The sequence below is a fragment of the Drosophila takahashii genome, chromosome 2L (assembly GCF_030179915.1).
Source record: "Drosophila takahashii strain IR98-3 E-12201 chromosome 2L, DtakHiC1v2, whole genome shotgun sequence".
Classification (NCBI taxonomy): domain Eukaryota; kingdom Metazoa; phylum Arthropoda; class Insecta; order Diptera; family Drosophilidae; genus Drosophila; species Drosophila takahashii.
The window spans coordinates 15,940,715-15,955,075 of NC_091678.1; positions in this window are offsets into that span (position 1 = coordinate 15,940,715).

A 14,361-nucleotide genomic window follows, 5' to 3' on the forward strand; every position below is an offset into this window, starting at 1 on the left:
TTACTTTATATCCTTTTTCATTTTTTCATACTTGGCTTATCTATAAATGAGTCATTATTTCAATATTAAACTTTTATGCTAATTATCTCTTCTTCATTTCTATCAATACAATCGTACCATCATTATTACCATGGTAATTATCATGATCACGGATGAGGGGCTCAGCCTAAGTGCTGTGTGCTCCACTAGCACAACTCAATCTCAATCTGCACCGAAGCCTGGCCAGAGATCGCCCCTGGGTCAACATCTCAGGAGTAGCCGAAGATGCGGCAGCCACCAAGCGGCAAACCAAACCAAAGAGAACCTAGGCAAACTAAACCAACTAAACCGAACCAATCAAGCGATAAAACATCCAAAACTAAGCAAACAGAGAGGGACAAACAGCAGGGCCTGCAGATCGTGTGGATGTCTATATGGATTCGGATTCGGACGACTGGCCCAGGGGCGATCAGGGAACGGGTAGAGATCTTGGCGATCGGTAAATTTGAAAGAAAATTAAATCCGTAAATGAGGAAATCAAATATCGTAAAGTGCGCAGTCTTGGTGGCAAGTGGATTTCATGGATGAGCTGGAGGGGGAGGAGGATGGGATGGTATGCTATGCTATGGGATATTCGGAGGGTTGGCGGGGAGTAAGGCACTTGCTTTGCCCATCTTCCCATGAATGTGAGCAAACAGAGAGTGAGAGGCCAAGGCAGCAAAAGAGATTTTAGCGTTTTGCCGCCTAGACCTAAACATCTTCACTGAGAAAAAATATACCTAAAAAGAATAACAATTTGAACAATTTAATTATGTTAGTAGTTGTAAGGAAATGAAATATTTATTTACTAAACCTAATTAAATAATAATTGCTTAAATAAAATATTATTTGCATGTTAAATAAATTGGCATTTAAGAACATTAACCTACATGTTTGAAATGAAATCTAAAAATCCATTACAACTAATTATTATTTTTTACACACTTTTTACAATATTAAAATTCCAATTTAGACTTTATTTTTGGAAATTAAAAATCTTAATTATTTATAAAAACAAGATTGGCAAGATTTCTTTCAGTGGTTCGTTGCCCACTCCTCCTCCTCCTTCCTCCCTCACCACCTTCTAGTCCTCCTCGCTTCCTTCTCTCTCCGATTTGTTTGCCCAAAACATTTCTCAATTCGCTGATGCATTTTATGAACGCGTGCAGGGCGCTGTTCAAACAAAAGGCTAAATGCATTCTTAACCTTTTTCCCCGCCGGCCCCTTTGCGTACCTGTATTGGCCATATAGCACGGATATACATATGGTCTGGTATATAGGGTTAAGGTCGTGGCGCGTGAGTTCTTTAAATTGACACAACAAACAAAATCGGGAATTTGAGAATTTGTTAAAAAAACAGAAATCAGAATGCACTTTTCGGGCCAAGAAGGGAAAATGAAAATGGCTTAATTAGTCGCTGGCGGCTGGAAACCCTTGAAGACGCAGACTTTTCCCGTCCCCGTACTGACAAAATATTTGCCAAACTCTTTTGACAGCTGTCAAGTGGTGAGCCGGAAAATGGAAACGTAGCATTCAATTTTTAATTTCCCTTCGGCTTTGCTTTTTGGGGATCTGTTTTCCTATGCAAATTTGCCGAAGCACTTTGTGTGTGGTTGGGATCTTTCTCCTGTCAAACTCCATTTTCCAGCTACATGCCTGAGAGCACTCGAAAATAAAAAGAAACTGTTTTTTGTTTTGCCCAAATGAAATTTTCGCCTAATCTTGCACATGTGAAGAGCGAGCAGCTGAGCAGGAAGTGATTTTCCAATGATTAACTTTGCTGAAAGGGGATTTCTTTCGGCTGCACACGATCGACGGATAGATAGATGGATAGATACATGTACAAATCTATAGATGCCCAGATACAGGGATACGCAGGCGAAAAAGAGGCTCTCAGGGGCCGGCGATCGTGTTTTACCTTTTTGCTTATCATCAAGCAGACATCGCCGATCGGCGCTCATTCATAAAAGTGCACAAAGTTGACAATCTTACTCAACTCCTGCCGATGCATAAAGATAACTGAGATATATACGGGTTAATGAGTCTGCTCCCTGCCTTTCAGCTTTTCCTTCTCACTGGGCAAAAGTATCGATTGCACTTGGCCAAACGGGGCTAAATGAAAAACTGGTACATCGCTGATGATCTGGGGCGGTGTTTCTTTTTTTCTCACACACACGCCGCTTAGATTAGAGATGGGTTCGTGAAGAGAAGTTTGGAAACTTATTCTATAATATTTAAGAAAAAAAATTATATAAAAACCAATTGGCTTAAATTATTAATTACCTACGTAGTAAAAAATTTGTTAAAGTATATTTTTTTAAATTTGCTTTTAATTATTTTTATTTGTTTTAATCATTAATCATTAAAAAATAGTTATAACAGACACAACAAATTATATTTACAACAAATAAACAGCAAATTTATTTACCTTTGTTAACAATTATAAAGTATTTCTATAAGATTACAAAAATACCCACATTTTTTTTATGTTTTTGTTGAAGATATTCTGTCAATCTAAATTTTAATATTAAAATTCAATCCTGTTTATAAAAAGTGCTTACAAAATATGGCAATTTCATCTAAAAAACTTAAGATTGCGTGACTGAAACGCAATCACGGGCTCACCTCCGAAACAGGTACACGATGTGGCCATCCCAAGAGGAAGCGGGAGATGTGGCAGCAACTTTGGCGGTCCTTTTCCAGGAAGTTGCGCCTGGCGTGCGCGCTCATCGCAGCTGCCATCCAGCAATCCCAGGCAACTCAAGCCATCCAGCTGAACTCTCATTCACGCGAGTCTCGGCCCATACCCGTCTCCCTCTTTCACATCTTAAGTTTTATGCAAATTAAACAACGGCAGCAGCATCAGCAGCTACGTGAGTTTTTAGCCTACTTTATGGGCCCTGCTCATTGTCAGCTTCTTTTCGATGCAGTAATGCCAAGGGGGGATTACAAAAAATTAGCTAGGAATATGCATTTAGGGAAAATGCAATCTTAGATAACTTTTTAAAGATATAAATAGTTATGCATTTCTTGAATAACAAACAGTTATATTAAAATGCATTACATTTATAGTAATTGGATCTTTATAATTTTAAATATTTCATAGTTGGAATAGGGTTAATGTATTAAATATTTGATATAGTAAAAAACTGAATTTATAATAAATTAATATGACATTTCTTCTTAAAAAAAGCATTAAATTTGCTAATCGACGGTAATAAATTTATAAGTTATACTAAAAAAAAAGTCTTGGAAAAAATCAGAATCTGGTGCAAACAGTTTAGGAAGACCAAAACTTTTTTTTTTATTATACCCGTTACTCGTAGAGTAAAAGGGTATATTAGATTCGTGCAAAAGTATGTAACAGGTAGAAGGAAGCGTTTCCGACCCTATAAACTATATATATTCTTGATCGGGATCACTAGCCAAGTCGATCTAGCCATGTCCGTCTGTCCGTCTGTCTGTCCGTCTGTCTGTCTGTCTGTCTGTCTGTCTGTCTGTCTGTCTGTCTGTCTGTCTGTCTGTCTGTCTGTCTGTCTGTCTGTCTGTCTGTCTGTCTGTCTGTCTGTCTGTCTGTATGAACGCTGAGATCTCGGAAACTATAAAAGCTAGAAGATTGACATTTTGCATGCAGATTCTAGGAGTTCCTACGCAGCGCAAGTTTGTTTCAAAAGGGTGCCACGCCCCCTCTAACGCCCACAATCGCTTATATACGATTTTAAAAATTTCAATATTTTGGAAAAGTAAAAATGCAGTTTTATTGTGTTTATCAATACCTATCGAAATGTAGAAGAAATTTTTTAAATCGGACCATTCGTTAAAAAGTTACGGCGGATCAAAGTTTTTCTCCATCTCTTTCGCACTCCCTTTAGCTGAGTAACGGGTATCTGATAGTCGGGGCACCCGACTATAGCGTTCTCTCTTGTTTTTATTTTGAATAATTGCTTTTTTCTATTTGTAGTAAAGTATGTTAGTTTAGAAGTGGAATCTTTTGTAAATGTAATAAGTATAAGTTTTAAAATCATACTTTGCTTGCACCATCAAAATCAAGCTGACCATAGCCAAATTGGCAACTCTGTTGCCGGATTGCTGGTGTTGTTGCTGCTGTGGCACTTGTTGTCGAGCTGTCCAACTGTCGAGGTATGTAGGTACTCGGCACTTAAGCACTGCCAGTTTTTGAGTTCCCCTTCGTATCTGTATCTGCAAGATTGTCGTGTACCTTTTTGTTGTCTATTAGCGAACAGCATTTTCGCTCGGATACGGAACTCGCATTCACATTCGCATATGCGCATGCGCTTGAGCGGATTTAGCTTAATTTAAATCCAAATCTCTGTGTACGAAGCGATCGCTCTTCGGCAGTTTATTGTTTTGCATCTCATCGCCCCATTGTGTTGCTCAAGTAGTAAGGGTTCTATATCCCAGTCCTAATCAGGGGTTCGGGCAGAGAGTTCAAAGAGGCAGGGGCAGGGGCGTTAGGGTAATGCCGGGAAATTGGACTACATTTCGTAAGCATTAAGCCTCCTCGGGCGATTTCCTAAAGGGCCCTTCACAACAGTCTTTGACATTCGCAAATCTCCAGATAAATTTCAAGAGGAAATACAAACGGATTTTGACATTTTCCCAATCCCCAAGCAAACAGTTTATGAATTGAAATTGCGACATTGAGTTGGTAGCACGAAAATGATCTTAATAGTGGGTCTTAAACATATCTAAGCTGAGTTAAAAAAAGAAAGGTTAACTCATAGATTTAACTGAAAGATTTATCATCAATTCGTTGACATAAAATACAATAAAATATTATTTTAATTAATTAGTCAATTTCACGATAAAATTGGTAATCTTTTAGTAATGACAAAACTAATAATATAAATAAAATTGGTTAAATGTATTTTATTAATTCATTTTACTTATGGCTTATATATAACCACTTAAACAGTCATATCCGTAGTTCCCACATCTCGAGGCTACTTCCTCGCACTTTACCAGGAAAAACAAACGAAACCAATAGCCGAGGAACAACAATCAATAATGGTTATTAATAAAGACATGTGTACTCAGTCATAAAAGAAGGCAACTTTTAAATGCAAGCCAAACTATGAAAGGGGCTGATAGCGCATGGGCATGGGAGATATTGTATCTTGCAGATAACTTTGACTTGACGTACACAAAGGTAAATTGTGGCAGATATAGCCGAGTTGTGAGGAATGCGCCATTGCTGGGCGACACACCCACTTTCAAAACAAAGCAAAGTCCCAGGCCCCCATCCCCGTCCCATCTCCACTGGAAAACATGTGCTCCACCAAGGAACCAACAAAATAAAGAAAGGGAACCATAACCAGAAAGACAGACGTCCCAACGACGGCCCAACCTAAACTCAGTCAGCCAGGCAGTCTGTCAGTATCAGTGCGAGTATCACAATTCAATTAAGATTTATTTTTTGTTGTTAAACAATTTGTTGTTATTGTTTGCCCCGGCCGAGAGTGCTTTATATTAGGTATTTTCTATATTTATTTCCCATTCCCATTGATGGGAACGTGGAAATTTGTTTGACTTGTGCTTGTGTCGAGAGGAAATTCCTGGAAATCGCATTTGCGGCACTGATCGTTTCCTTTCAACTTTTTCCTTCAACCTGTTTCACGGCGATGTTTAATGACAATATCTCTTTTTGGCGTGGGAGAATCGAAATAAGAAGAGAGGAGAAGAGTGTCTTATCTGCAGCGTGGGAGTATCATTACTTGCTTAACCCGAACCCGAACCCAAGTGTTTTCCCCCTCCGCTGGCAAGGTATTTACGGCTGGGCGATTAATTAATTAGCGCAATGCTAATTATAAACTTAATGAAAGCCATTCGATTAAATGTGCGAAAAGGCGGGGGGAAATATTTAAAAGTTATTAATCGACGGCTAATTGAACAAAGTTTTTACATTAAACAAAAGATAAGAGCAGCGCCAAAAAGGGAGTCTGTTGTGCAATAAAAATTCATTTCAATTCGTTTACGCGTAATGAAATGGAAGTCATATAAACGTGGCCAGGACAGTTATTGAATGTGAATCTGAATCCGTGTGTTCAGTCCTTAGTATCTGTGCCCCTGGCTGGAAGCCCAAAGCCAGACAAAGTTGTTGCCCAGCTGCTGGCGTTCGTACTTTTCTGGGGGTCCAGGGATGGGTATCCCCCATCAAATCACATTATTACGAGTGTTTTGCCATTCAGCTCGGTCTCAACTGCTGCTTCTGCTTTTGCTGCTACTCTTCATCTTCATCTTTTTTTGTTTTAGCCCGCTGAATTTGTTGTTAGCCCCAAAGTCTTGTCCTTTTCACTCTCACGTTTTTTTTATCTCACCCCGGGCAAATATTGGGTAGCCCCTGTGTGAGTATTGCGAAGAAGCTTTAATGGAATCTCGTCATAAATTCAAATTTTATTACTGCTCATATTACCGCTGTGCTCGCCGAGGAGGAGGTTCGGGGCAAACGAGCCAGACAGGGGGAACGGGTGCCAGGCCAACTTATATGGCAATATGATGCGGGGTGTATATACCAACAAACACATGCCAATTTGGTCAAGCGGGAAAAAAGTGCGTGATTCGGAGAAAGAGATGTGGAGCCATTCTACAGTGGTTTTATTTTTTAGCTCAGTAATGTGTGGTTATAACAAAAAATTCTTCTTAACTTCTTCTATTTATTTTTTAGAAATTGTACGAAACATTCAATGCAACACTGTATCTCATTCACGGTATTAATTAAAAATACGCCCTTCTCCGCGCTTCTCATTTCCTCTTCGGCACTTCCGCCGCCAGGTGTCTCCCCTCCTGCGAGCTTCCCTTTTTGATTGTCCTTCAACCAGTGTGCCTGGCGAAATGACAGCACACAAAACAGCGAGCTTCAATCACGCGCAATTAATCTGCTCGAAAATCCTTTTATAGATAATCGCGCACACAAGCTCAGACGCTCACACACACTGTCGCGAGTATCCTGTGCAGTTTTACGACAATTGTTATTGTTATTGAGGCATTTTCGAAATGAACAATTTCAGCGCTGACGACCAAGTTGAATGACAAGAGCCATAGTATGGGGAAAGGGGTACAAGAGCTGGAGGAGCATGTCAATGATGATGACAACAACGACGACGACGAAGGCTCCTGCCAAGCGTCTCCTCCTGCATGCATCATAATAATAAAACACACAGACACACACAGTGGAATCGGCGGACGAAAGATACTTCTTGACGGACAAGGACAACATCGTGGAATGCAACGGGATGGGGAAAAGTCGGGGGATAGCGCCCCAGGCGGTTCTAAAAGCGTCAACGCAAATTAGCAGCAAAGTGTAAATTGGAAATGCTTTTTTTGGTGCACCCCACACACACAGATGGAGTTGCAGGTGGGGATTGAGTATGGTCTTGGGTTTTGGAGCCATGGGGAGCTGCCTTTTTAGGGCCTTTAATTAAGTTGTTATTTGGCCTGCTGATTAGAGGCAACATTTTTTGTATCCTGCACTCGGAGAAAATATTTTAGTGGCGCCAAAATATTTAAAATTTTTTGAAACTACATTTGCCCTCATGCATTTCATATTCATATTTATATGGCTCTTTTTATTATAAACCATTTTACTAAAAATTCTGAAAGAAAAATCCATAAAATCTATCGTAAAAACATTTTTTCTTGTGTTCATCTTTAGTTCTCACTGCTTGCAAGCCTTTAATGGATTGGAGATCCGTTTGCGGTTTGATCAATGGCAGCTACTGATAGACATATAGCCCCAAAGCTGTAAAAATGTCAAATTTGCGTAAGTTACGATCGTGTAAGTTGGAAAGATTTTATGATCTACAAATTGATCGAGCGCTTTTTTCTCTCTTGCGCGCGGGTCACCTCGATAAATTTTCAAGTTGCCAATAATAAATTAATTGCCCATAGCCAACAAAAACTTGCCCATCTGCTTAGGCATCGGATGGGATCGATCCATAGATGATCAGACGATCTCGAAGTTCGTTCCAAACGATCCAAGTGTGTGGTCTCCATCTCTATTTCGTGCTTGGATTTCGCTCCTCGGCCTCTGGTTTTCAGCATTTGCGTCGCATTCGAAACTATGACAAATTTATTTCAAGTTGCCAGAGATTCCACTTATTTCTATTTCTTCATTAAGTTTTCATCAGGGAAATTAATTATTCATGTCTCAATATCTTCATATCGCATACGTTTTCGATGTTTCCATTCGTTCGCTTTGTTTTCGTTTTATTGTTGGTTTCTCTATGTCATTTAATATTTATAATTTAATCTTCTTTTTTGGGACTGCTCGTATGTGTTGATATTTCACGAGTTAATAACTTGATTAAACATACGTTTTGTGTGGATTATTTGTTATTGCTTCTTTTTCTTTTAAGATCTTCCCGTTCTGTTCCCTCTTTTTCGTCTGATCGCTGTGTGTGGGAAATGCCAAGTCCAAGTTGTCTGAGGCATAATCTCCATAAATTAAATTAAGTCGAAAAATGGTTATAGTCCCTGTGAGTAGCCATTGATTTTGGGCTTCGAGGGATTTAAATTTATTGAGAACGCTTAAGCCCCATTTTCCTGCGATTATTAAATTAGTTTAAATTCTATGACTACTTTCCTTGGTTAAATGATAAATTTGGTAAGTGGGCCAGCTATAAAACATTCTCTGCTGCTATGTATGTGAGGTTTATTTATTTTTAGAAACCTTACAAATTTAAAAAGATTATTTTAATAAAATATAATAATATTTCGGAATATTTGTTAGGCACACTTAGGAGAAATTCAAAATTTTAAATATTTACCATTTAATTAAGCTTTATTTTTAAGAAAAACATTCCTATTTTGAACTGTAAACATCTTCCTCTTCTGATGTCAATCTTTTCTTACGCCCCGAAAATGTGTTATAATACCCCCATCAGTTCTTATTAAAAATCCATAAGCAACAGTCATAAAGTTGAGAGTGCGATTTCAAATAAAGTAATTAAGTCATAAAAACGTAAAACTGATTCATTTTCATCACTAAAAATATCTCAGACAAGAGAAATCAAAAAGCCTCGAGCCCCAAAACTTCAAAAACGGCGCGCAATAATGAAATGCATACAACTTAATAATCAAAATCGAAATCAAATAAAATGCCAAATGTTTTTATTTCAACAGCTACGCTCATTTGGTGGCCACTAACGCATGCAGGCCACTCCACCAGAAGCCAAACTTATATATACATATATAAACCAAATGTTTCTATTAATTTCCAAGTTTCTGAATTTCGGAGCTTCTGATTGCATATTCATCAGATGTAAATCGCAAAACCTTCCAATCGTATTAATCGTTATTCGTTGGTGGGCCAAAGCATTTATTTCATATTAATAAGCAATTTTTTAAACTCTGCTCGACATCTTATGGTAGCTGACGAGTTGCCCTGTGGTAAACCATATCATCATCATTCGGTAGTATCTATAAGATATGCTAAATAAGCTATCTAAAATTTAGTTTCTTTAGATTTATTGATTCCCTGTAAAGTATAATATGGGTATTGATTTTAAAGATTCCCGAAAGTATATATTTAATCTATATATTATAAAAAAAAGAAAAGATCTTGATTATTTGTTTCAAAAAATTATTTATACAGCAAAATTGTTTATGTTTTTTGTGTCTTATATGATAAACCCTAATTGAGCAATCAAAAAGTTATAATAGGCGAACCAACCCTCTGGTCGCCCTACCCTTTTTAGTAGTTTATTTATTTCAGTAGCATATATTAATACATATTAATTTCTTTTCGAATATTTTTTATATTAAAATGTGGCCCTGCGAATTCCCAAACGTTAGTCAGCCTATCGACGGACAGTTTTTGTTGAGAGGGGGTTTTGCTAATTAAAAAATGTCCATTGACAGTTATGGTTATTTGGCCATATATCAGGGCATTTCATTGGGAATTCCGCTACCAAATTGGTGCCGAAGAGTGCCCACCAGTTGCGTTTTATGCTTAATTGAGTTATTTAAATATTTTATTTGGCCAGAAGACTAAGATAAAGCAGAGGTGGGTAGGCCAAAGGCGATCGGTTCGGAACGGTACGGCGCTCCGAATCTGAATTAATATCGCGTTGTCACACAAAAGTCAAACGTCATTTAACAAATGTTGATATGTTAATACCCTTGCCACCGGCGGGAATGCAAATCCACTAGATACAGATACATTTTTCGAGATACAATTTGTTGTCGCTGCTAACTGCATTTTCGGATTCAGTTGGCTGAGTTTCAATTTTAAAGCGATTATGTTAATGCTCGGATCGAAAACGAAAACTAGTTTCCAATCAGCCATTATCAATTAACCGTTTTGCCTTCTTGCGGAATTTATGACCACCTGCAACTTGCCCCTCACATTTTTTTGTTCCTTGTGCCCTCAAAAGTCAACCTGAGTTTTCAATTACCACCTTTCGAACTTTCAAATTCAAATTAATTTTCCGTTTTCCCTGGCTTAATTGGCAATATGTGCGCCCAATTAATGGAAACGAGAAAAAGTGCGAGAGAGAGAGAGAGTGCGGTAGAAAAACCTAGAAATAGAAAACTTTTCGCCCAAGGCTATTCCTGAAGTGAACAAGTGTTTACTGTTTCAATTCCGGCGTAAAAGTTTTTCCCAGTTTTCAGTTCGGTTCACGTTAACCCTTTGGTGGGCAGCATCTGTAAGAGCGGTTAAATATTATTTTGTAAAATTATTACCTTTAAAAAATGGTTTAAAAATTATTAATTTTTGGATTACAATACGTTAAAAAAGAGAAATAAATAAATTGCATCAGTATTTTTAGTAGGGTTAAGCCCTTTCCCTCCGTGGTACCACCTGTCGTATACGCAATGACCAGGAATTGTTCTTCGGCTCGCTTTTCTCATTTTGTCAAAACATCACGTAAACAATTGAGCAGCTTCTGGGGAAAGTGGCAGAGCCGAGTGAGTTGGGGTTGTGAGGATTCTGAACCAAGGGGGGACTGTGGGTGTGAGCAAATGGAAGGTAGGGAAAAGGCGGCCTAGCCAATTCATCAGCAATGGCCTTGGGGGCAAACAGTCAGCCAGGGCTCTGCATTCAGAGCAAAGTTCATGTGGCAAAATGCACTCGGCAGTCAGACGAAGCAGGTCCCCTAGGTCTATTTTGTACCCTGGAAAACCATACCAAGATGAGTGGAAATTTAATGCTATTTTTAATGGAAAGTACTATTAAAAACATTCCAAAAATAAAAATTTTTGTATGATTGTTTGTTTAGAGCTTGAATGAAATATATTTATCTAGGAATTTCTGTTCAGAAAAATAAACTCATATTAGGAAAACTGTAATTGCTTGCAAAAATTCAGAACCAAACTTTTATATTTATTAAAGTTATCAAACCTGTAGTCAATTGTCTTTAGTCTTTATTTTATTGTTTTGTAAAATTATTAAAAACTACGTTACAACTTTAATTTCATTGTTATTTACGTTGCAGAGGAATTTGTTTTTCATTTTTTAGTTACATTCTGCTCTTTTTTTGTCTTGATTACCCTTCGTCCAGAGCATTGAAAGCTAATTGTTTTGATATGTAAACCAAAAAGCAGAACCAAAAATCAACACGCAACATGGGGCAAGCTCAAGAGCAGCTGGCTGGGAAGGGGTGAAGAGAGAAAGGGGATGAAAAAGAGATGGACGAGAGAGAGATGGAATCCCCATCTCGTGGGGAGAAGGGCTGCAGAGAATCGCCGCCCTCGGCTCGTTGAGCATACGACGCGTGTTGCACGCCCTCCCTTTTCGCCGTTGCAATCGTTATTGTTATTGCTGCTCTGGTGCGGATGCTGCTGCTGCTGCTGGATGATGATGGTGATGGCTATGATGCTGCTGCCTGCCTCACTGTACTCCTACGCTCTCCATTCTGCCTGGTGTTCCCTGTGCCTCATTGAGCATGGTTATTGCCAAGCTTTTTGTGCTAATTAGCCACGCTGCTTCATGGTTATTAAGATTGCGTCAAGTGTACTGTGCCCTGCACCACTGCAACCACTCCCTCTCCAGATTCCAAATCTTCACCCCCGAACCACTCTCAAAAACCACACTGAAAGTCACAAGATCGTAGCGTTACCTTAATAAACTTATAGATCTGCAAAAACAATTAAAAAACATTTAAATGATTAAAGCTTCTATAACAGAACCATATTCGGAATTTAGAAAACTTTATTTCAGATTCAAAAAGAATTATTAAGACATTACAAGTTACTAAAATTTGTCTCTGTGCAAAATGTGTGTTGCACTGAGATTGGCCGCCTCGGGCGTTTTCGCATTTTGTAGCTGCCACAAGGACGCTGCACCAGCAGTTCCCACACACACACAGGATAGCAGATAGGCCTTATTATATGGCGCACGCATCCTTCAACTTCAACCATCGTCGGTGCAGCGAAGAGCGCTTGAAAAAAAAGCAGAGACCCGAACGAGGTGCACAATTTCTGCAGCGGCAAAACCGCAAGAAAATTTTCACAGGTGAAATATAACTCATTCAAATGAAAATGAGTCTGATATTGTGCACGAACGTTCGTTCAAACACAAGGAAGCGTATTATTTTCCTTAAAAAATAAAAAGCTATATTTTTTTTAAACCTATAGTTTTATTTTAAAAGACAGTTCTTATAAAGAGCATATTTAGTTAGGTCTTTAGTTTAAATTTCTGTTTTACAAACTGGGACTTATTTTTGTTATCTTAATTTTAAATCGGTGTATCCTTTACTAATCTTTTATTTTATTTGGCTTAATTAATGTTTGAGCACCTATATTAACACTTCACTATTTCACTATTTTTTCAGATTTTCATTTGTAGCTATAGAGCTCCTCACCTCTATTATTAGCGTTTGAGATGAGCTTCACTATACGAAACCAAAAGCCACAGGGTCATAGGAAGCGGTCGATATTCTTTTTATACCCTTGTAGAGGGTATTATAATTTCAGTCAGATGTTTGCAACGCAGTGAAGGAGACGTTTCCGACCACATAAAGTATATATATTCTTGATCAGCACCAATAGCCGAGTCTATCTAGCCATGTCCGTCTGTCCGTCTGTCCGTCTGTCTGTCTGTCCGTCTGTCCGTTTCTATGCGAACTAGTCTCTCAGTTTTAAAGCTATCGCGATGAAACTTTCCCGAAAGTCTTCTTTCTATTGCAGGTAGTACATATGTCGGAGCGAGCCGGATCGGACCACTATATCTTAAGGCTTCCATAGGAATATTCAAACAAATATAAGAAAATTCATTGTAACTTTGTAGGAAGTAGGCGTTTTGATTCTTGACTACTTAAAAACAAAATTTAAATAGAAACGCTGAATCTGGAATCCCTGGAACTGCACCGAGTGAGCATTACTTTATCTGCAAGGGTATATAAGCTTCGGCTGGCCGAAGGTAGCTTCCTTTCTTGTTTAAATTAAACTTACACTAATTACTAATCGCCATAATTGGGCAAGAAATCAGAAAAAATATATAATAATTATGTAAATATAAGTTAATTAGTATTGTACAGGCTAATAAACTTTTGGAAAATTCAAAAAATCCGTAATCCCTATGGCATCCTTTACAAGATTCTTCGGCCAGAACGAGTGGAGCCAGGTCGAGGAGCTAACCCGCTTCGCGGAGCAGCACGGCGGCGACATGCGGGGCAGTGTGACGCTCCTCCGGGAGTGGGACGCCTTCTTCTTCGTGGCCATCAACGATCTCCGGAGCTTGATGTACCTGGCCGTAAAGGAGGACGCCTCCAGCTGGTTCTGTCTGTTGCCGAGAGGTCGATAGTTGGACGTCTAATCCGGCGCCTACTAACACACCAAGCGTCCCCAGGCGCGGGCTCATCCGCCGACGTGGAGCTCATCGAGCTCGGCCGGCCTGGTCGAGGCATTCGACCAGTAAATGCTAGTGCTGAAGAACTCACGGATTTCGTAAAAATCGAACCCTGAAGTATACTCTGCATAATAGATCTGGGGCGCAAAGAACTATGCTTCAAAATAAACATTTTTCTTTTTCTACATGCATTTTTACACGTGCCAGAACTGGTTCATTTCTTGGCTAATGGCAGTTCTTGTCAATTCGCCGCGCTTTGTGTAGTGTCGGTCAGTGCGATAGATGGCGCTATAAACGGTAAGAATTATCCATTTAGTTTATTTGTTTTTAATGGACATAACTATTTTAATTTATGTGTTTAACGGTATTTAACAGTTTAACGGTGTTTTTGTAATGTAGTTTTGTATGCACATTCATTGAATTACCGGAATCAATAATCAAGTACTATTGATGTCTTTACTTGTTTAACTTATTTATTAATATTTGATGCTTTAACTTATTTATAAATATTTTTTAAACAATATATTAAGGGT